This window comes from Cnephaeus nilssonii, assembly GCF_951640355.1.
Source record: "Cnephaeus nilssonii genome assembly, chromosome: 14".
Lineage (NCBI taxonomy): Eukaryota > Metazoa > Chordata > Mammalia > Chiroptera > Vespertilionidae > Cnephaeus > Cnephaeus nilssonii.
This window is the reverse complement of record NC_137085.1, coordinates 54,946,237-54,968,827: the sequence shown is the minus strand read 5'-3', so window position 1 is coordinate 54,968,827 and position 22,591 is coordinate 54,946,237. Positions and strand designations below refer to the sequence as shown.

The 22,591-nt window shown below is 37.9% G+C and overlaps 1 long non-coding RNA gene across 1 annotated transcript in view; it reads left to right on the top strand.

The window, feature by feature from the left end:
• Positions 1-14,466: 14,466 nt before the first annotated feature.
• The window catches only part of LOC307110466, a 63,324-nt gene continuing 55,199 nt past the window's right edge, over positions 14,467-22,591 (top strand). The window contains exon 1 of the long non-coding RNA XR_013814445.1: positions 14,467-14,582. This is a non-coding gene — a long non-coding RNA (uncharacterized lncRNA). The remainder of the gene's footprint in view (positions 14,583-22,591) is intronic.

Below are 22,591 nucleotides of genomic sequence, written 5' to 3'. Positions count from 1 at the left end.
TGCCATTCATGTATCTTCTTTGGTTAGGTGTCTGTTAAAGTCTTTCACTTACTTTTTAATAGGGTAGCTTGTTTTCTTATTGTTGTATTAAGAGTTCTTTGTATACTATATAACAATCCTTTATCAGATGTGTCTTTTTAAAATTTTTTTATTTATTTTCATCACCCTATTGTCTGCGTCCATGGGTTATGCATATATGCATACAAGTTCTTTGATCCCTTCCCACCCACCCACCATCCCTCCACCTTCTCTCTGAGGTTCAAATGTCTGTTCCATGCTTACATGTCTCTGGATATTCTTTGTTCATCAGTTTATTTTGTTCAGTAGATTCCACATATGAGTGAGATCATGTGATACTTATCTTTCTCTGACTGGCTTATTTCGCTTAATACTCTCCAGGCCCATCCATGCTGTTGCAAATGGTAAGAGTTCTTTCCTTTTTACAGCAGCATAGTCTTCCATTGAATAAATGTGCTACAGCTTTTTAGAAACATAGGTCAGGCTGAAATATGGACATCTTTAAATGCCATAATGAGAAATTTAACCTTCAGTCAAAATTTTTATTTGACATACCACTTTTAAAAAGGTGTTTTAAAAGGTTGTAGAGTAAAATAATAATAATAATAATAATAATAATAATAATAATAAAATATAAATGTGGGAGATTGAAAAGACAAGCCACAGACTGAGAAAACATATATTCAAAAGACATATATGATATCAGAAAGAATATATATTGACATAGCTATTCTGGTTGGCAATTTGGCTTTACATAAAAAACAAAACAAATCCAAAACACTGGCTTATTCTAACCTATTGATGGATTTCCTACCTCACAGAAAACCCTTCACAAATGGGTATCTGCGACACAAGAGGACATTTGCTGAGGCACTAAAAGAGGTGGTTTCTGTTCTTCTAGAAGTTGCTATCATTTTTTTTTTTTCACCAGCCAAAGGATTAAGCAGACCTTTTGAGAAAAGCAGGGCCAAAGGATCTCAGGGAAATGGAGCCTTAGTTCTGATTGAACTCTAGCTGACCCATTCTCCACCTCTAGATTTTAACCAGATATGTGAGCCTTAATGATCCATATGAGCCTTAATATTGTTTAAGCAGTTTATATTGGATCTTCTCTTTTGGTTGAATCCATCAAAATTTGTACTTTATCGAGGGAAAACTGAAAACATCCTAACTATCCACCAAAAGAGAACTGGTTTCATCAAAATTGCAAATGCAATGGAATAGTAAGAAGAAATTAAAGATGACGCTAGAAGAAAATATAATGACACAGAATGGTATTCAAAATAATTTTGTGTGTAAATGATTTTAAAAAGCAGTGTATATATTGTAACTAATTTTGCCTTTGTGGGGAGGAAGATACTTTTCTCTACCCCAAGGTCCTTTCTGCTAGTCTAATAATCAAATAGACATGAGATAGATTAACAGGAGAAAATAACCAAATTTAATTATATACACGTGTATGGGAACACGGCATACATGAGGGAGTCAGAGACCCCACATACATGAGACGTTCAAAGACAGAAAGGAAAGTAGTGAGGTCTTCCTGACATTCTGAGCTGAGGATGAGGTAGGGAACCCTGAGGCTTCAGAAGGTAATTGCAGGGAGAGTGCATGCTCAGTAATCAGTAGTTTTTTCCTGCCATATTGATAGGTTGTCTCTGATAATCTCTTACTATGGGCAAGGCCCCTAATTAAAATTCCTCTGGATAGTTAAGATGAACAAAAGTTTTTCTTGAGCCCCAGGGTCTAGGTTGCCTTTAGTTCAAAATAATCCACATACCACTGAGGTTCACCTTGGGGTGGCTTTTCTGAAACGCCTCTGGACGTTCCTCATTCCAAAAGTGGGATTGGTAGACTGTTTTATATCACAGTCTTGAGAAACTTTAGCTCAGTTGAGTTTCATTTTAGGAGGCAGTGATGCTGGTGGGCTCTCAAAGTTAAGCCTATGGTACAAGCAATCAGGTATTTAATAAGAGGCATCACTATGGGAACAGAAGAAAAAGGTTAATGATTGGAGCAGACTGTGATCTCGGTTTCTGAGTTCTGAAGGCAGGCAGTCAAGAAAATGTCTAGATGTCAGTCTTGAAGCATCTTCAGATGGAGGGTAGGCAGTGACAGTCTGATAGACTCCCCTGGTCTGTAATCTGCAACTTGAATTTATCTGGTAATCTTTCTTTTTTCTTTTCACTTTTTAATTGAATTTATTAGAGTGACACTGGTTAATAAAATTATATAGGTTTCAGGTGTGCAATTCTACAATGCAACATCTGTCTATTGTATTGTGTGTTCACTACCCCAAGTCAAGCCTCCTATAATCTTTCTGCTATAGGCATGGAGACTGGAGATTGTCCATGTAAGAGCTGTGGTGGTGATTTCTCTGAAGTTTATATCAAGTGGTCCACCTTTACTTTATATGACCTTGGGAAAAGGGCAGTTTTAGTTTTCAATAATTCCAAGTCAAAGAATGGGGGAAAAATTGGAAATATTACTTTGGGGAGTCATAGGCAGATATCGGAGGAAACTATAAGTAAAACAACAACAACAACAACTCCACAGACAATGAACAGCACTAGAATCTAATACCCACGAAGGTGTATTATAGTTTCTATTGCAAATCTTTCTCTCTAAAATAACCCTTTTTTTATAAAAAGATAGCCATTAAGACTTGATTTACTTGCAAAATAAGTCTGGTTTCAATAAACTTGGTCTGTTTCTTTGTATATGTCCCACAAGAATAATAGTTAACCATATAGGCTTGTTTAAATCTGCTTTGCTAGACCTTTTTCATTAGAAATCTTCAGATTAAACTTCAAAGGCCTCTCAAGGCCAAAATATCCAAGGCAAGTACTTGATATCAGAAGTTGCCTACACTACCTACAGATTTGGGTGAGTTCCTCTCTGCACTAGGCTCCCCCAAATATCTTGAGGTTTCTGCACCTGCCAGGAGGTGATCTTCTTTATTCAACTTGTAAGACTGCTGGGGAATCTGTAAGCAAGTTAACATGTAGATATTTCCAATGGTTTTATTGGCTTCCATAAGTCAATCTTAATCCCTTAGAGCTGTGTGGTCACATCTGAGTCTATGACATTCCAGCCAAAGCCTTGATAAATAACCTGTTTCCAATTGTGTCCTGTGAGAAGGAAAACAGATTTTTACTTAAATTATGTAAATAACCATATTGCCATAAAAATAAGAATACTAAAATGTTCCAAATTCTGGAGGGATAGGTAGGGAGAAAATGATAAATGTTTTCACTTCTTACAAAGCATAATTTACAAATATTCTAAGTCCTAGCTAGCTTAAGGAAAAAAAAATTCTTATATCAGGAAAACAAACAAGAAGAACAAGCAATGTTACAAACAAAAGGTCATACAAATTTTAATCATCCTATCAGGACATTCAGTCCTGTGTAATTAAAACTTGTTCTGCTTGAATCCAGTTTTCAATTTTTTTCTCTCAATCTTGCCTAAGGATTCAGGGTGATAGAGACAGTAAAAATTCCAGGAAGTTTCAAAGGTTCTTTGTTAAGACTTGTATGATTTGTTCAGTGAAGTGGGTGCTTTGATCACTAGAGATTGTGGAAGTTATACCCCCAGAAGTGTTAAAAAATTTTTATTTTTATTTATTTATTTTTTTGCCATTGTAAGGGCATCAGCTTTGTGGGAGGGGAAGTATCAACCCACCCAGAAAACATATGTACAACAAGAATATATTGATAACACTTTCTAAATGGAGGTTGAATGAAGTCCAGTTTAAATGTACTAGGGTGGATGAAGGAATGCAAAAAAAAAAAAAAAAGAAGAAGGAGTTTTTTTTTTTGGGAGCTGGAACAACCAAATGGCCATTTTGGGTTTCCCATAGCTCTGTTTGTTTGAATTACATCTATTTTTTACCCACACAATATACCCTAGACATTTATTATCACTTATTTTTCATGCTTCCTGAGCAACTTAACATCCTACCTAATAATAGACAAATATGCAAATTGACCATACCTCCGACACACCCACAAGCCATGCCCACAAGCCACGCCCACCATCCAATCAGAGCGACCATGCAAATGAACCCAAACCAAGATGGCTACAGCCACAGAGAGCAAGGTTTCCTAGGTAACAGAGGAAGCCAAGCTTTCCACCTGCCCTTGCCAGGCCTAAGCCTCCACTCAAGCTACAAAGTTTCAATTATAGAAGGTAAACAAATTCAAACAAATGGTGGAAGAATGGAGCTTGAGAGAGCAGGCCAGGGTTGCCGCTGGCAACAGGGGAAGCAAAGCTTTCCGCACACCCTGGCCTGGCCCACCCGCTTAAGGCAACAAAGTTTCAATTATAACCCCAACACAAATGGCTGCCAGCCTCGGAGGGAGCCCCAGGCTTGGCTCCGCTCCAGGCTACAAAGTTTCAATTGTAGAAGGAAAATAAATTCCAGATACCAGGGCCTCCGCTTGGGTTGCCAGGGTGTGTGGCCCAGCCTGCAAACCACCACAGGCCCCTCACTCAGGCCGCCCCATGCCCCAAGGGAACCCCTCCCTGATCAGGGACACCCTTCAGGGCAAACCAGCTGGCCCCCACCCCTGTTCCAGGCCTCTATCCTATCTAATAAAAGAGTAATATACAGATTGATCATCACTGCAACACACAATATAGCTGCCCCCATGTGGTCAAAGGTCCTGCCCCCATGTGGACACAAGATGGCCACCACAAGATGGCCAGCAGGAGAGTGCAGTTGGGAGGCACCCGGCCTGCAAGGGAGGGCAGTTGAGAAGGACCAGGCCTGCAAGGGAGGGCAGTTGGAGGTGATCAACCCTGCAGGAGAGGGCAGTTAGGGGTGACCAGGCCGGCAGAGGAGGGAAGTTGGGGGCAAACAGGCTGGCAGCAGAGTGGTTAGGGGGTGATCAGGCTGGCAGGCAGAAGCGGTTAGGGGTCGGGCCTAAACGGGCAGTCGGACATCCCTTGAGGGGTCCCATATTGGAGAGGGTACAGGCTGGGCTGAGGGACAACCCCCCTCTGTGCACGAATTTCGTGCACTGGGCCTCTAGTACTACATAAACCTGATTAACTTAAAATTTCTAGGAGAGGAAACAAATCTTTTGAGGTGTTCTGGGGGCCCTTAAGTTGTCCCTAGGTCAAGAGTCTATTTGTAATTTGAATTTAGCAAAGTTTGTCACAATACTGGTATATCAAGAGGTTTGGACATTGAACCAAATAAGATAGTAAGTCATTATGAAAGAATTCTAATTATCAATTTTACCAAAGTGACAATAAACGATTTCAAAAATACAGAAGTTCACATAATTCTTAGCAAAACTTAGTTCTTACTATTGAGGAGATTTAGTTTTCTTAATTAAGGACACAATTAAGATAATTCTTATCAGTAGCAGACCAATAGTCCAAGAAAACTTTGTTCTTTTAGCATAGAAAGAACCAAATTCTAATTTTGTATCAGCTTATATTTGATATTTAAATTTACTTACTTGATTACACTTATTTCATTCTTTGAATTCAGTTTGATCACATAAAATTTCTCAAGATTTATTTTTCATAAATTTTCAGTATCCCTTTTACCTTGTCTCTTACCCATTCAGAAATAATTAGGACAAAATTACTTCATTTCCCTTAACAAAAACATGTCTCCATGTCTTATACCTGTTTTTTTAAGCCAAAACTTATTCTATTTTCTTGTATATGTATAGTTGTTTCCCTATTGTTATTAATTTTTATAGTTTTAATTATGTATAATAGAATGCTTTAAACTCCTTAATTTCTAGTTAAGACTAAGAAGTAAGCATTTATGAACTGTCTATTACACCAGTATTCTTCAGAGTGATAAGTTTATGAACGCATTTCATGATTTCTAGAAATATATATTTCCTCACAGCATAATTTTTTTCAATGTGGCACAAGACATGTTTATTAATAGACCCAAATATCTTTAGTTCCTCTATAATAAAAAGCAAAATGTAGATAAATCTATGTTCAGTAATTAATGTTTAATTATTTTATCTTATTTGGAAATTATCTAAATAGTCAATGACTATCTGTCATGTAGTTTAACTAGCAAAACTTTAAAGTTTCAAGTTACCAAAGAAATATCAGAAACCATCTTTAAGTAGATGTACAATATAATTATTGCTAAAGAGTTTACCTAAAAAAGAAACTTTTTATCCTACTTATCTTTATTTAATTTACTTGCTCTTAACAATTATGTTTACATTACTCTTGGAATTTCATCATACTGAGTTATTTTTTTTGCTGGCAATTTTGCAAGAGACAGCATGAACTTACTTGGCTAATAAACCCACCTAGAATAAAAGTATTATATGTAATGCTGATGATTCTGTAGACAGACCTATTTAACCAAACCCAACTCAAACAAGCTTTAAGATCAAATATTTTCCCAGGTCATGTGGTTCTGAAAAGCACTGGGGTTAGTTTCTGTTATATTTTGGGGAATTGGCCATATAAGTGCTTGTTTGTTTAAGGCAATTTGATAGAGCTCTTTTATAAATTAACAATGTCTTCTGAAGGTAGAAAATACCACACAACACATACAAACATACAGACAGTCACAAACAGAGACCTCCTAGCCTTCATTTGAAAATTCCAATTTTCACAATTTTATCAATACTAACATTTTGATATTCTTTTCATCTATTTTCAGCCCAAGTTAGAGCTTCACAACTGGGTTTTGGTAGCATAGTTCATGAATTCTCATAGCAGGGAGTCCTGGAAATTTCTGATCATTTACCCACTCTTGAGTAAAAAAGCTTTGGGTCCCCTTGACAGCCAGGGGGTCCTGGTAGTGCTGTATGAAAACCTTTGTTTTAACCCCATCAGTGTTCATTTTATTTATATCAACTTTTTAAATCTAACAATTTCCATTCTGCTGGAACAAGTCCTGCCTGTAACTCTCCTCTCTATTTGCTCTTTGTTTCACCCTCATCACTATTTAAAAATAGGTATCTCATTCTGGTTATTTGATTTGGAAGTCCCCGTTTTGTGAGGGCACTTTTAAATGATCTAATCTAATTGGAACGTTTCTCATAATCGCCTGTACTTTTAGGCTATAATTTCCTCGGGAGCTGGCAGCAGTGTGATTGGACCTTCGCCGTATGTGAGTGGGATTTAGCCCACGTTTCTGTCTGGCTACATTTCAGAACCTCCAACAAGCCGAGTCCTTGGGGCATACCATTTTTTAGTGGTTTTTTTCTTTTTTCTTTTTTTTTTTTTAGTAAGATTTTACTATTATTTTTCTCCTTAAGTGCAGGACAATTGTATTTCCAATGGCCTCATTTTTACAATGTCTGCAAATGACTGAAGGCAAATAGGAATTGGTTTGAGTGGACTTTGATTTTTGTTTTAATTTCTGTTCTTCCATCTTATTAAGGGAATCTTAGTGACTAGCCATTATAACACTATGAAAGGCATAAACGTTTTTTTCTTTCTTTTCAATTTAGAAGTTTTTCCAATATATCATCTTGCCTTGATGAGTAGGGACTCAGCCTAAGAAGCCTTTTATGGCTTAAACACAGAAGCAAGAATATAACCAGAGAAAGCAGGGCATTTGTTGCACAGACAGGAAGGATGTATAGCTCTCATCTCCCACAAAATTGTGAGATGCCTGCAGCCACAAACCTGTAGCTTTGAGACATCAGGCAGGCACTACTGGAATGAGATTTTTCCTGGATTAACAAGCAAAGAAGGTTGAGATAACAAAGGACCATTATGGGCTGGGGCTGCTGATGACCAGGTACCTCTGAGAGTTGTGTGACTGGACAGAGGACCTATAAACCTTTTGTAACAACCAACACTTGGAACCCTAGTCTATGTGACTGGCCACGAGCTGCACCCTCACAGTGCACCTTCCAGATGGTGGGGACCAGAGAAAATATTCTCGCTGGTCATAAACGTGAAGCTCTCAGGACATATAATTAGATAAAAGAGCAACACTGGACAGGGAGAGCAGAGAATAAAGCAGAATTTACAAAACCCATGATTATTTATACCAAATAACCAAGGGTCGCTAAGCCCAAGAAACTAGTTTCACAAATATTTTCTTCTGCTAAACCAAATTTAGAAAAGAAAAAAGGACTCTCACCTCTTTGCTTTCCCGAAACTTTGTAGGTAGAGATCTGGGTGTTTGACTTGGCAAACATTCTTACCTTTGCTGGCATGCCGCCCACTATGGGGCGGAAGAAACTTTCCTCTACCTCGGGGTTCTTTCGCTTAATCTAATAATCAGAAAGACCTGTAACAGATTAGCAAGAGAAAATGGCCAAATTTCATTACATTCATATGTAAGGGAACCTCGATTACATGAGGGAGTCAGAGACCCTACATAAACGAAAGGTTCCAAGACAGAAAGGGAAAGGGAATTGTACATGACATTCTGAGCGAGGGATGCAGTAAGGATCCTTGGGGCTTCGGGAGCTACTTGTAGGAAGAGCACATGTCCTGTAATGATCTTTGTCATTTCGACTGATTACTCTGATCATGGGCCAGACCCTAATTTAAATTCTTCCAGACAGGTAAGGGGAGGGTGGGACAGACCTTTGTCTTGAGCCTCGGTCTCAGTTGATTTTTGATCAAAATAATACACATACCACCGAGGCACATCTTGGGGTGGCTTGTTCTGAACCCCTATGCTTGCATGATACCAATTAGCTTAGATTGGATGGCAGCTGCCCTTTTAAAGTGTTTGTTTCCTGAAGCATTTCATTCATTTGTGTTGTCACCTGGCCCCTGTAGACATTTGACTCCCACCATAACTTGGTGGGACTTTAAGCGAGCAGGGATATTTTGGTGCTTGCTTAGTATACACTGCTTTGCGTGGTTGTTTTTTGTATGTAGATTTTCTCTCTTTTAAGCTTCCTCGAGCCAAGGCCCATGCCTTCCACATGTTTGTAAATTCATAGTGTCTTACACACAGTAGGCTTGTAATATGTTATTTATTGAATGAATTGAGCCAATGAACAAATAAATGAAACCGTTGCCACATCCTATAAATTCTTTACTTGAAAGAGGGTTTAAAAATATATATATATGCTCCTTTGATTAGTCAACTGAAGAAAGCACATTAGAAAACCACATTTGTAGACACACAAGAAAATTACACCATGAATCACAATTGCTGAACAGGCCCCGTATCATTGTTGAATTTCAGCAAAGTGGTTGATTTTTCAAGGTGATCTATGAGATCTAGCCTCACTCTGCACTCACAAACATTGTTTGCTTACAAAGAATTTTGATGAATTTGCTTTTGTCCTTTTACTGGAAGAAATATGTTTTACCACCCGTCAAACAAGACAGTGATAGGAATGCTGACTGACAACTACAGGATAGCGCCATCACTTTTCCTAATACGATTAGTTATGTCAAGCTGCAATGGTGAAAGAACCTTCGCAGCGGCCAGTTTTAACTTCCGTGTTTAATTTTGTGAAGGATGGCAGTATAGCATCTCTTATCATTGTAGATGCTTTTAAGTGGGGGGAAGGAAAAGTTGGATAGCATGTGAAATAATTTGTGGATGTGGAAAAATGTTCATAAGTAATTCATTCCTAGTGATCATATTATCTGAGAATGCTCATGGCTTCCGGAAGATAGTGTAGAATTTAAAATGTAGTCTTCAAGAGTCTTATTATTAAATTAGACTAATTAACATGTGTGGACTGAAGAGGAAGGAAGAGATGGAAGTAGGGATAAGAGCTGTAAAGTTGGGGCTGAGAGTGCCTTTTCCTTTCACTGCCCATCACCTGGCAGCCTCCTGGTGATGTGAAACAGGACCGGCAGCCCCCAGCACAGGACCATGGCATTGCTGGAGTCAATCTGGTCTTGGTCTCAGTCTGAACTCTGGATATGTGTGATTTGGAAATACAGATTTTCAAGCTCTACCACTTGATGTCACATGGCCTCTCTGAGCTTCATTTTACCTATGAAATACGAGTAAATATCTTAACAAATATGAAGGTCACAACATGGTTGGTGGTATTGAAAATCATGGGATTAGTGCACTCCAGGCAGCCTCCCCCCTGCCCCTTCCCAGGCAGGTTTTAGAGACCTTGTGCTTCCTCTACCCTTACCTTCAAACCTGCTTAAGGGGGAAGGGATCGGATAAGGTCACTCATATTTAGATGCAAATAACTGATAAGACTTCAAGAGTCACCTGCCCTTATTCTTGTTTACCAGGGGTCAGAGGTGTTAAGTCAAAAGAATGAACCTTTAATTGTGGAATTTTAGGAATTAGCTCCTTACCGAGGGAGAAGCTCTTTGCTCAGATGTTTACTTCCCCATGCTGTTGTGGCAGAGGTAGGTGGTCTGCTTACTGAGACTAGCCAACGCCCAAGTGTCCACTGGTGACTAACAAGTAAGATGAAAAAAGGGAGAATTTTCTAGGTAATTATGCTTTTATTTTAAAGACACCAGGTTTCTTCTGTTTCTTCCATGGCTGCTCAATATTTAAGAAATAAGTTCTAACTCTCTCTTTAAGAAGGGCAGAACTCCCAAATGAAATGTTATTCCTAACAATGACAATGTTACCAAACATTTTTTACCCAATGGGGCAAGCACCTGCATAAGAATTCAGGCTGCATTTGTCATGTAAATACACAGGTCAGGAAAATGGGTTTCGCTTCCTTAAATGAAAAGAGCAAACTATACATCAAGTTCAATTTCTAAACCCCATTGAAAGATCTAACTACGATATTTTTGAACCCATTAGGGGGATCAACATTCTAAATTGAAATATAAGGTTTGGACCATGTTTTAGGACTAACAGATATAGCTTTGGACAAATAATTTGCCACATCTAGACTTCTACCCCTTTTGTTCCAGTATTACCAGTAAAGTAATAGCTCATTTTACATCAAATTCCCCCTAACAAGCAACGAGGCAGGGATGGCTGCAAGGTCCACTTTATGGCTGAGAAGAACGAGGCTAGGTGAGTTCTCACACATCAAAAAAGTGGTTGAAATAGATTCCATCCCAGCAGTCTGTTGAAAGAAAAGCATGTTGAATTCTTTGAACTTGCTACATTAATTAAAGGAGGAAGCTTGATGTGGCTCTACTGTTTGGCAGTCTATAGTATAAACAAACTAAAAATCTAAGCCTGTAAATGCCTCAAGGTTACGAAATCAAAACACTAAGGATCACCAATCGCAAACAGCCAAATGATTTCCATTCTTTGCTTCTATACTTTCTTTGTTTAAGTCCTTCCCCTGGTTCCTGCTGGCATAATGCTCCTAACCATTTCTGGTTTGGCGCTCCCTGATGCCAATTGATTTTTGCTCAAATAAACTCTTAAAATTTTTAATATACTTCAGTTTATCTTTTAACAAACTTTAAGGCCAGTTGAAATTTATAAGTTTCCTGTTCCATCTTTCTCTAATAATAATCATGATCCCATCCTCAGTCTTTTTTCACTATGCCTAGTATTTTAAATGTATTATGGGTTGCATAATGTTTAATCTTTCCATCAGAATCTAAAGGTAAGCATTATTAACTGGTTTTTATACTTGAAACCATGAATCTCAGAGGGTTAAATTTGTACCCAGCCAGGGGCTCTCTACTTATAAGTCCCCCAACTTTCCACCCTCGTTTCTATAGTTTGGAATAACTTGGATCATCTTAACAGGGGAAATTCATGTTATCTCTACTCCTGAAAACCTTTAGGTTATCTATATAATAAAAACCCAGTGGTCGTAATGCCGTAACAACCAAAGACTGGTCACCAGGAGGTGCGCTGATGGGTCCCGCGGCACGCGATTTCACACACTGGGCCTCTAGTAGTACTATAAATGAAAAAGACACTAGGTTCCTTCCATTTAGAAATACTGATTACAAATTCCCCAGTAATTTAATATTTGTTCCTACTCTGCTTTTGTAAAGATTACAAAGGCAATATCAAAATTGACCGTCTGTATTTTGCATTAGTATAAATGGGTAACCGTGAGGAGGTTCCACTCTGTACACGTACACATACACACACGTGCATTTGTGTATACAAATATGATGAACACCTTCCTTGCAAGGCTTCCTATTTTTTGTGTGGTTTCTATTTAAAATGAAATAGTGCCCCCTGGTGGAGGTTAGATGTGAAAGCGGCTCCTTTAGGTTTACTCAGTTTTGTGCAGTTTGGTAATTATTTATTTCCTTCAACCCTGTGCGAGGTAATCTTCAGGCTCTCTGGTCACAAAAATAAGTAAGATGTAGTTTCTGTTCTCAAAGAACATCAGTGTCATGAGGCTGCCAATGTGGGAATGGCCAAGGATATGCCTTCTGCCAATTGCCGAGCAGAGGACTTCCGCCCGAGAGGAGGGGTACCCCTTAGCTGGGCTTTCCAGGGAGGCTACCTCCCTACAAGTCAGGTGCAGAAATGGTGGGCCAGGGATAACATCATGAACAATAGCACAGAAGTAAGAAAAAGCATTGTGTTTGTTGTTGTTGTTGTTGTTTTCAGAAAAGCAAGCAGTTTGTAGTCCTGTAACTTACAATTTGGGAAGAAGAAGAGACAGAAGATGAGCTGGCAAAGCTACCCTGAACTAGTCACAGAGGGGCAGATGCCATGCTAAAGAGATTGTGCTTTACTGACTTTTAAGTGGAGAGGGACATAGTTAAGATTTAGTGGATCAGTGTTGGCACAGAGGAGGATGGATTTGAGACGGGGGAGGGGAGTGTGTTGATCAGCTTCAGGTCCTGTCAAGAGGGAGGGGCAGGGCTGAGGGAAGTTACAAGGAAGCCAGGTGGTATTGGACTCACATTTGCAAAGGGATGTTTGGTATCCTCTCCAAATGAGATTATGCATCCAGACTCAGATAAACATTGTCAAGTTTGAAAGAAGACAATATCAAACAATTTTAAACCTGTGTTCCTACATTAGTATTTCTTTTTTTTAAATATATTTTTTATTGATTTTTTACAGAGAGGAAGGGAAAGGGATAGAGAGTTAGAAACATCAATGAGAGAGAAACATCGATCAGCTGCCTCCTGCACACCGCCCACTGGGGATGTGCCCACAACCAAGGTACATGCCCTTGACCAGAATTGAACCTGGGACCTTTCAGTCTGCAGGCCGACGCTCTATCCACTGAGCCAAACCGGTCAGGGCTACATTAGTATTTCTTGTAACAAAGTCTGAATTTATGTCATAATTTTCTCATGAATAATACAGTGGTACTTGTATTGAGATCATTATTCAACCTAAGTATTTAACATATACTTTATAACTGATTTAGCTTTTTGTTTTCCACTTGTTAATATAGTGAAATTCTCCCAAAATGAAAATATCTGAGGCCTTTCTTAAGTTCTAGAAAAATCCAGCTGGACAGTGGTTAAAAAAAAGGAAAGAGAATTGAAAATGATTTTGGAGGACAAATGAGCAGAGGTGGTGTGGATGAAATGTAAAGATGAGGTAGCCACTGGGCAGATGAAGGAGAAAGGAGGAAACCAAATAACCCCCCAGTTTCCTGCCTCAGTGACTCAGGGGTGGTGGTGGCACTCTTAACTGAGGCACAACATAAAGGAGGATGAGCATTTTTTTGTAGGAGAAAGAAATTGTTCCATTTTGGATATGTAGAATTTGAAGTTCTTGAGAGCAAGTCAAATGAATTTGTCTGGCCCACAGTTAAATATGTGAAACCGAAGCTCACAGAGAGATGCGGGCATTACAGGCACAGAGGGGTGTAATGAAAACTACTGGAAAGGTTGAGAAAACCTGAGGGGAGTGCTTAGTCTACAAAGAACAATGGACTGAGAGTGCCCCCCTGTGACTCTTCCTGTGTTTGAAAGCTATTGTTCTAAGGGCAAGCGGGTTCCTCATCCTTCTTGGGAAAGCTGTGACACAAAGCTATTGTGACTACATGAACGGTTGAAGAAAAGGGAAACTACAACTAAGATTAAGGGGAAGAATCTGAAAATTTATGCTAAATGGTTAAACCAAAATGTTTATCATAGAAGTAGTTTGAGTTGAAACATAGCAGAAAACAAGGATTCTTTGTGGAGAGGAGGGAAAATAATTGGAGAGCAGGAAATTTCAAGGGAGATTTATGAAGACGTGGCAGAATTCCTCTGTCAGTTTTACAGTCTTGATTTAGTATCTCCTATCATTGCCAGGAGAGAGGCTAAACATAAACTTTTCATGACAGTTTAATGAAGAAAAAATGAAGAATTTGGAACTAGCTTCATTTTTCGCTATTGCTAATAACTGAGCCAATTTCTCAAAATGGGCACACAGAGAAAGTATTTGTGGTGGGCTGAAAAATGGCCCCCAAAGATATCCAGGTCCTAATCCTTGGAACTTGGGGATGTTACCTTATACGACAAAATGGACTTTGCAGTCCTGCTTAAGTTAAAGATCTTGAGATGGAGAGATGATCATAGATTACCTGGGTGGGCCCTAAATGCAATCCCAAGTATTCTACAAGGAAGGCAGAGGGAGACTTGAGGAACAGAAGAGGAGAAGGCCATATGACCTGGCAAAATTAGAGAGTCACAATGCTGCTGACTTCGGGGATGGAGAAAGGGGCCACGAGCCAAGGAATGCAAGGAATGGAGCTGCATCGAAGCTAGAAAAGGTCAGGAGAAGGCATCTCCCCAGAGCCTCCTGAGGAAGCACAGTCTGCCGGCACTGTGAGTCCAGCCCAGGGAAACCGGTTTCGGACAGCTGTCTCCAGAGCTGTAGGAGAATAAATTTGTGTTGTTTTAAGCCATCAAGTTCATGGTAGTTTGTTATATAGTGGCAAGTAGGAAACCAAAACAGTATTTTAAACTTATAAAATAATTGCTCTAGATATCTCCCAAAATATTCTTAAAAAAAAAAAAAGAAAAGTCCTTAAGCACATACTGAAAAAAATTTTTTAAATGATTTAAATTTAAGTGCAAACTAAAGCCTCAAAAAGTATACACAGTTCTAATTTTATTTTCTGGAGAAATTTGATAAATGAACTTTAACCTTCTACTATGAGAGTGACACAGATCAGGAGAGTTGGCCATAGACCATGGTAGCAAATGGAGTAGACTAAAATTTGGTGCTCAGGATAGGCGAATGGAAGTGATAAATGAGTAACTACATATTCATTTATGTAGCAGGCAGGATCACTTCCATCATGAAATTTAGTTTGTGTGTGTTTTTGTTTGTTTGTTTGTTTGTTTGTTTGTTTTGAATGTCTGTCTCTTTTGAGTAGGGAGGGACTACTTTATACTTTGCCATAAATGGAAGGGGTTGTCTGTGAGGTCATGTGAAAATTTCTGGATTTTCCAGTCTTAAAGATTAGTAACCCAGGTTATCTAGTCTTCTCTATAATTCCTCCCTCTTCAGATGGCAGAGTAATTGCAGTGCTGTTAAGACATGCAGTGTTCTCAGTGTTCAGAGGAATAGAGGCTGTGCTGGCCCTGTAGTGTGAGTTCTGGCAGGGATTGGAAAGATCTCAACACCTTCTTCTTTCTTGACTGTTCTGTTGTCTGCCTGATCCAGAGCTCCAGCCTCTTGGGGGCACTAAAAATCATGCCAGCAGTCAGAGAGACACATACATATGTACACGGACTCTTTATATGTCGTGCAGTGTAAGAGTTGGACTGAAGATTTTCTGAAAACAGTCAGGGTTATTTATACTTCCGAGGTTCTAGAGTAACAACAAATTTCTATGCCTCAGAAATATTTTCTACCTAAAAGGAAATGTCAGAGCATTTGCTTAGAGAGCTAACACATGATTAACGAAATAGATGAGTGTATATTAGTATTCATTGTTTTGCTTTTTCAATTTTCTGGGGGTTTGACATGTTTCAAAATAAAATGTGGAGAAAAATTAAGATGAGGGGAGGTAATGAATTTCTGAAATGCATTAAATCCATAGATGTAGAAGTGCCACTATTACTTATCTCATCTGATTATTGAGAGGCACCCAGATGATATATAGACTACTGAGGAACCTTCATTTGAAGAGAAGAGAAAAAATTCTCTATGGCTGAAGGAATGGGGATTCCAGTATTCTAACAGAGTATATAGGTTGTGATACATATCAACTAAACACTCATTCAAATCTTTGTATATTGTTGCATTACCTTTTAAATTCTGTTAGTCTAATTAAACAGATGTACACTGTGGATGATAAAGATATAAGTCAAGAGTCCATGCCAATGGGCATGTTGGATTGAGGCCACTTATTGTAATAGATACCAATAATTATTGAAGATAAAAATTTTAAAATATTAATGACTCTATAGAGGAGAACATAAATTATGATATCCAAGAATGAATGATAAGGCCTTACAATGCTAAAAAAAAAAGTTATGGAAAATGAAGTGTGCTTGCAGAAATACATCATAGCCACCTTTTGTTCTTTCTAGTACAAAATCCATCCAGTCATCTGCAGATGAACATTGACAGTTGCAATTTAGCTCAGTTTTCAAGATAAAAATCTTCCTAATGTATTAATAGTATGGACTGGCAATAAACATTTTTACTGTGTTCTTTTTTTCTTGAATGCTAAGATTTAAAAGTCCTGGGACTATACTGACATCTAGAGGAAATTGTTTTAAACATCACTTATTTTCAGTGGTTTTCACAGCCTGGGGTAGATGAATTTCCCATCCTTGGGGCTTATTTATAATGCTTTATTTTTTCCTTCATTTCTAAGCAAACTTTGAATTTAGTTTCTATAGAAGTCTCACAATAAAATGTATAGCTTAATGCAGAGAAAAGAGAAGGAAGCATTAAGAAATTTCACCCATTAATGAAATAAAAATTCATATCAAGATTAAACTCTGTCCTTGTCCTTTAGTAAGAATACATTGTTGCAGATTCCATAGTTGCTTTGTGAATTTATTAATTGGAATATAACTTCAGAATTTTGAATAGAATTTTTAAAATTTTATTTTTTTATTGTTGACAGTATTACAGATGTCACCCATTTCCCCACCACAAAATTTGTTTTTGCTTTTTTTAAGTGTGTATTATGCAGTATATTTGAAAGAATGAAGTTTGTAATGGAACAAAATTATAATATTATACATGTATGCCTAACAGTTTAGGACTTATTGTTCTACATCTACCCATGCTTTAAGAATTTATTTATGTATTTTGAATATAAATTGGAGAATCAGTTAATGAAATGGATTTCTTCTTAATTTGGAAAACTAGATATACACAGTCTGATTCTATCTTACGTATATGTTCTTTAAGAATTTAAACAGAAACATCATAGTCACCGAACAGGGCCTATTAAACATATTGAGAAGAGTTTTAGCCTTTCCATGGTGAAGGGGCAAAATGCAGCATGAGTCTTGGAGAGAGAGAGATCTACTTTGAGATTGCCTCACAGAGCTGTGAAAGCACAAAAGAGGCAGACGGTGCAGCCACAAATGAGGCTTCTGAAAGGAAACCTTGCCAAACCCAGGAGCTCCCATAGCTATTTGCATAAGTGCTAGCAGAGTTCCTCAGCCGATCTGGTCCTGCACCCCAGACGCGAGAAAGCAGATGAGGCAGCAGATGACCGTTTACACTGCCAGGGTGTGTGAACCAGCGAACATCCCTCACATTACTCACTAAGTAATGAGGAGGGGCCTTAGATATGTTCCACAATTCAGATGGGCCTGCCAGTTGGCCCCTGGGCTTCATTCTGTGTGATCCATCCACAGCAGAGACACTCAGGAGGCCATGCAAATGCATCAGCAGACAGCACGGAGGTCCCAGCAGCAGCAGGCGAGGTACTGCCTATGCAACAGGGCGTGATGACAGATAATTAGCTGTGACATGCCCCTCGATGGCAGTGGGATGAGCGCGTTCTGTTGGAAACCAGTGTGCAACATGGCATCGCGAACCATAAGATTTAACGTTGGAGCATAAATTCCTTTTGGCCAAACCATTTTTTTAAAAAGGAGGTTGTTAGAAAGAGTTAAATTTTCATACGATTCTAGGAATGAAAGTTAAATTATTAAGCACTTACTATCTTCCAGGCATTGGGGGATATACTTGCCACAAACAGTTATTTTTAATGTTCTAGAATTCCCTATATTATAAGAACTGCCTTTATTTCACAGATAAGAAAACTGAAGTTTAAAGTAGTAATGCAACTCTCTCAACGAGACATTGCCAATAATAGGAGAGACCTGAAGCCAGCCCGGGGCTGTTTGATTGCCAAGTTGACCCTATAATGCTGCTTCTCATAAACAGATGTTGACTTTTATTTTATTTTTTTAAAAAGGAAATTTGATAGACAGTCCTTTGCTCTTTCTCCCTACATTTTGGGTTTATTGGCTTTACTAAATTCGAGTTAAATAAGTTTATCTTATGTTTTTGATATTTTTATGTCATATTATTTTCATTTATGTTTCAAAGTGTTGGATTAGTTATTTTTAAAAATTACTCTAAAGAACTGTATTGGAACAATTGGAGCAACTTAATATGGACTCTATATTAGAAAATGTTATTGTATCCATTGTATCCATATTAAATTTCTTGAAAGTGACAATTGTATTGTGGTTATGTAAGAGAATCTGCTTTCCATTTTCCTTAGGAGGCCCATGAAAATAGGGACAAAGGGTCATGATATCTCCTATTTAATTTCGATCTTGATAAGGAGAAATCTTAATATATACATAAGTTTATGGGAAATAGAGTGACAAAGGAAATGTACAAAATATTGACAAGTGGTAAATTTAGGTGCATTGTATGTGGGAAATCCTTATATTCTTGAAACTATTCTATAAATTGGATTATTTTCAAAGTAATATGAATTGTTTCTATTTTTAGCCTTCTGTTAGGCCACTTTTTCTTTGAAAGCTGTAGGTGTACATTTACAAAGTTAACCATGACTTTCATTACTTGTAGTCTCAGTGGCTGAATGGAGCTGATTCCCTTCGCCAATGTCACAAATGATCAGTGTCTTCAGTACTGGCATCATCTATTTTATGTGAAACCATTTGGGTGATATGCCACTCATTCTTCATTTTGTGGCCCAGAGGAGCCTGGTGATAAGTGGTTGTGATGAAGGAGGACAATGCTTACAAGAGAGTTCTAGTCAATATGGAAATGCATTTTTGTTATTATTATTTGGTTGGGAATTGAAGCCATGTGAAGATTACTAATCTTGCAAGCTATTTTTCCACCAAAAATTTAAAAAAATGCATTTATTCTGCTTGCAAAGATAATATGAACATTTTAAAACCAGATGAGGAATAGCAGATGTCTTCACTGTTCATTTCAGGAGGCATTTGATGCTCATAATCAACATTTTGAAATATGTTCAAAGCTGCCATCTTGTGGTAATATTCTATTCAATTTTTAGCAGATGTATTGATACAAGCCTCGCTAAATCTGAAGACTAGAAGGAAAGAACATTCCAGAAATGCATTTTAGGACATGCCCAAAGCCTGTGTTTTAAAACCTACAAAAAAGAATGCAAAAGTGTATTTCCATGTATAGTCTACTTAATTTATTAGTAACTGGTCTTACTCATTTTACTAACAGTTTCTGTTCAAAATCCATAACAGATTTTATTCATTGTCCTTTCTTTCCCTCTTTCCCAAATTAAAAGTCTGAAGATTCCTATTTCTGTTAAATATTTTTTATTGATTTCAGAGAGGAAGGGAGAGGAAGAGAGAGATAGAAACATCAGTGATGAGAATCATTGATCAGCTGCCTCTTGCATGCCCTGCACTGGAGTCCACAACCCGGGCATATGCCCTGACTGGGAATCCAACCATAACCTCCTGGTTCATAGGTAGACGCTCAACCACTGAGCCAAAGATTCCTGGGCTAAAGATTCCTATTTTCTAGCAGAAAATTTTAAGAATAAACTTCTGCTTAGTGACCTAAATTCTGAAATCAATCATTCTTTACTGAGATTGTCAGAAGAGTCACTCTCTTCTTTAAAACTTCCTTCCCAAAAGCCAAGGTTCATGAAGAACTATAGGGATCCTCTGCCCCAGTCCTCCCCACACACAAATCACAGTTCCAGATACAATAATTTTCAGCTCTTCAAGTTGATTCTTCTAATTTTGCCTCTTTATTTCTAAATTTTATATTTCAACTTCTATTTCTTAAAAAATCAGAAGTAGCATATTTTAACATTCTGTTGTGGATGATGAGGACTTGGCTTTTATCATAGCCCTTTTTATTAACTTTTCCAGCAGTTTACCTATCCTTCCAGGTTTCAACTTAATTTTCGCTTCTTCAGCTAATCTTCTCTAGTCACCCATCTAAATTAGATACCTTCTGTCATATTTAAGGGGAACATGCTGTATTTCTTTCATACCACTATAATTATTACGTATCTTGATGGGTTGTTCATTTGTGTGGCAGTCTCCAAGCTAATCTCAAATTAATTCTCTTCTATTCCTTACTATTAGATTTTGATTTTATTCAGATTAGTAACCAAGCAATCATCATCATCAACAACAAAAACCCTTCAGTTTTTAATATTCATTTGCCATGTGATAAACTTCTAATGAGATATAGGCAGAATTCTTGGGAGGATATGTATTTCTGAATAAAAGGAAACTTTCTGCCCGGCATAGATATAACTCTGGAGATGCAGCAACCGTTTTTACATCTCTGACAGTATAAATAAAAAGAGTGGTGATGGAGAAAAGGTAGAAAGAGACTGAGTCCTTGAAGGCATCATTATTCTGCCTTACCTACCTTGGACTCTCTACCTTTCAAACTCTCTAGTTTTTGAGAAAATAATGCACATCCAATAAAGTACTATGGTATTTTCATTCACTCTTATTTGATATGAAGCTCTGTGAGGCCAGGAGCACTATGAAATTGCTCATAGCATTGCATCAGGTCTTCTTAACCTCAGTATTCTTGACATTTGGGTTGGATAAATTTTTTTTTTGATGAGAGGTGGGCTGTTTAGTCCATTATAAGATCTTTAGCAGCACCCCTGGCCTTTGCCCAATAGATGCCAGTAGCAGTCCCACCTTCAAGATTCTCCTGGGGGTAAATTGTCCTCCAATTGAGGATCATGGCCTTAGATGCTGGGGCTCAGTGCTCAGGATACAGGGGTCAATAGATGTTGACTGTATTAACAAAGTTATTAATTAGTTGGATGTGAGGACTGAAAGGGGTGGTAGAAGTCAAGGTGACTTTCAAGTTTCTCTCTTGGGCTAGTAATTGTAACATTGTATCATTTAAAAGATGTAGAGGCACATTCCAATTTATCAGTGTTCCCCTTAAACTGTGGCCTTAACATTGAATGAATGCTCCACCTGTGACTCAAACTCTACAAATTTTTGTTTCTGTATTAATGAAAAACATTATATTAGCTCCTGCATAGTTCTCCCCACCCCCTTATTTGATTGCTTAGCATTTTCCCTCATTATTGGTGTCATTGAACTATTGGCTTACATTGAACATGAAATCCACTAAAATCTCATTGGCTGTTTTATAAAGAATCCTGCTAATTCTTGTTTTCCTTTTCCCTTTAATTTTGCAGTTGTGATTTGGAAGGGGCCAGTTTCTGACATTTTTTTCTTTTAAACTTAATCTATTTCGTATCAGGCTCTGTTTTTTTTGTTGTTGTTGTTAATATACTTAAATTTTTTTTCTGCTTCACATTAGCTCTGTCAACTGGATGTCTCATTGGTTGTTTGGTTAATAAAAATTTTGACTAGTAAATGGCAAAGACCAAAATACTTGATATTATTGGATATTCAAGGAGTTATCTCTGAACAAATATCTCATAACCAAATATTGGAACACTTATTTTAATAACCCAAAGCTTCTTTTTCCCTGCAATAAATTTTAAAGATCACGTGGAACTATAAATGAGCATTATCTCGGAAATCTGCTTCTAGGAATGAAGACAGAATATAACTTCAGAGGACAGTACAGGCAGGTGCAGTCAGGCATTTTTACTCACTCTGTTTAGACTATTAAGCTTAGCTCAATTGGTGGCATTGGCATGCAGTGGGTGCTTATACAATAGGAAAGAATGGGTTTAAGTGGTGTGGAATATGCTTTCCAATGAGCACTTAATATTAATAATTTTATTTACTATCTATATATATAAATGGCTAATGTGCAAAGTGTCCCCTCAGGAGTTAGACTGGGAGACCGGGAGTTCGATCACTCGCTATGACATGTCCTGACCACCAGAGGGCGGTGCAGAATGAAGGGAGGCTCCTGCTGGCAGCTGGAAGGCCCTAATCGGCCCTGATAGCCGGCCAGGCCTAGGGACCCTACCTGTGCACGGATTTCGTGCACTGGGCCTCTAGTGTTTTATAAGAGAACTGGAAGACTGAGAACAGTGGGAAATATCCAAGATCGCAAATGAGTATTATTTGCAATGAATAATGTAGAATATTATAGAAAAAGTAATGGTCACCTGATCAAGATCTTACAGAACTGTAAAATAAATAGAAAAAAAAGGTATTGAATGAAAGAAAAATAAAGCAACACATTTAGGAATAAATTATCAAAGCTATATTTATAAGATAATGGGTGTAGCTTTCTCTTATACTTAGAATCTCTTAGAATTAATGTTTATGTTTTGAGACTGGTCATCTTTCTCTCATGACTTACTCAGTATTAACTAGTCTTTTAGTCTCTACTCTTACCATTAACCAACATTATTTACAA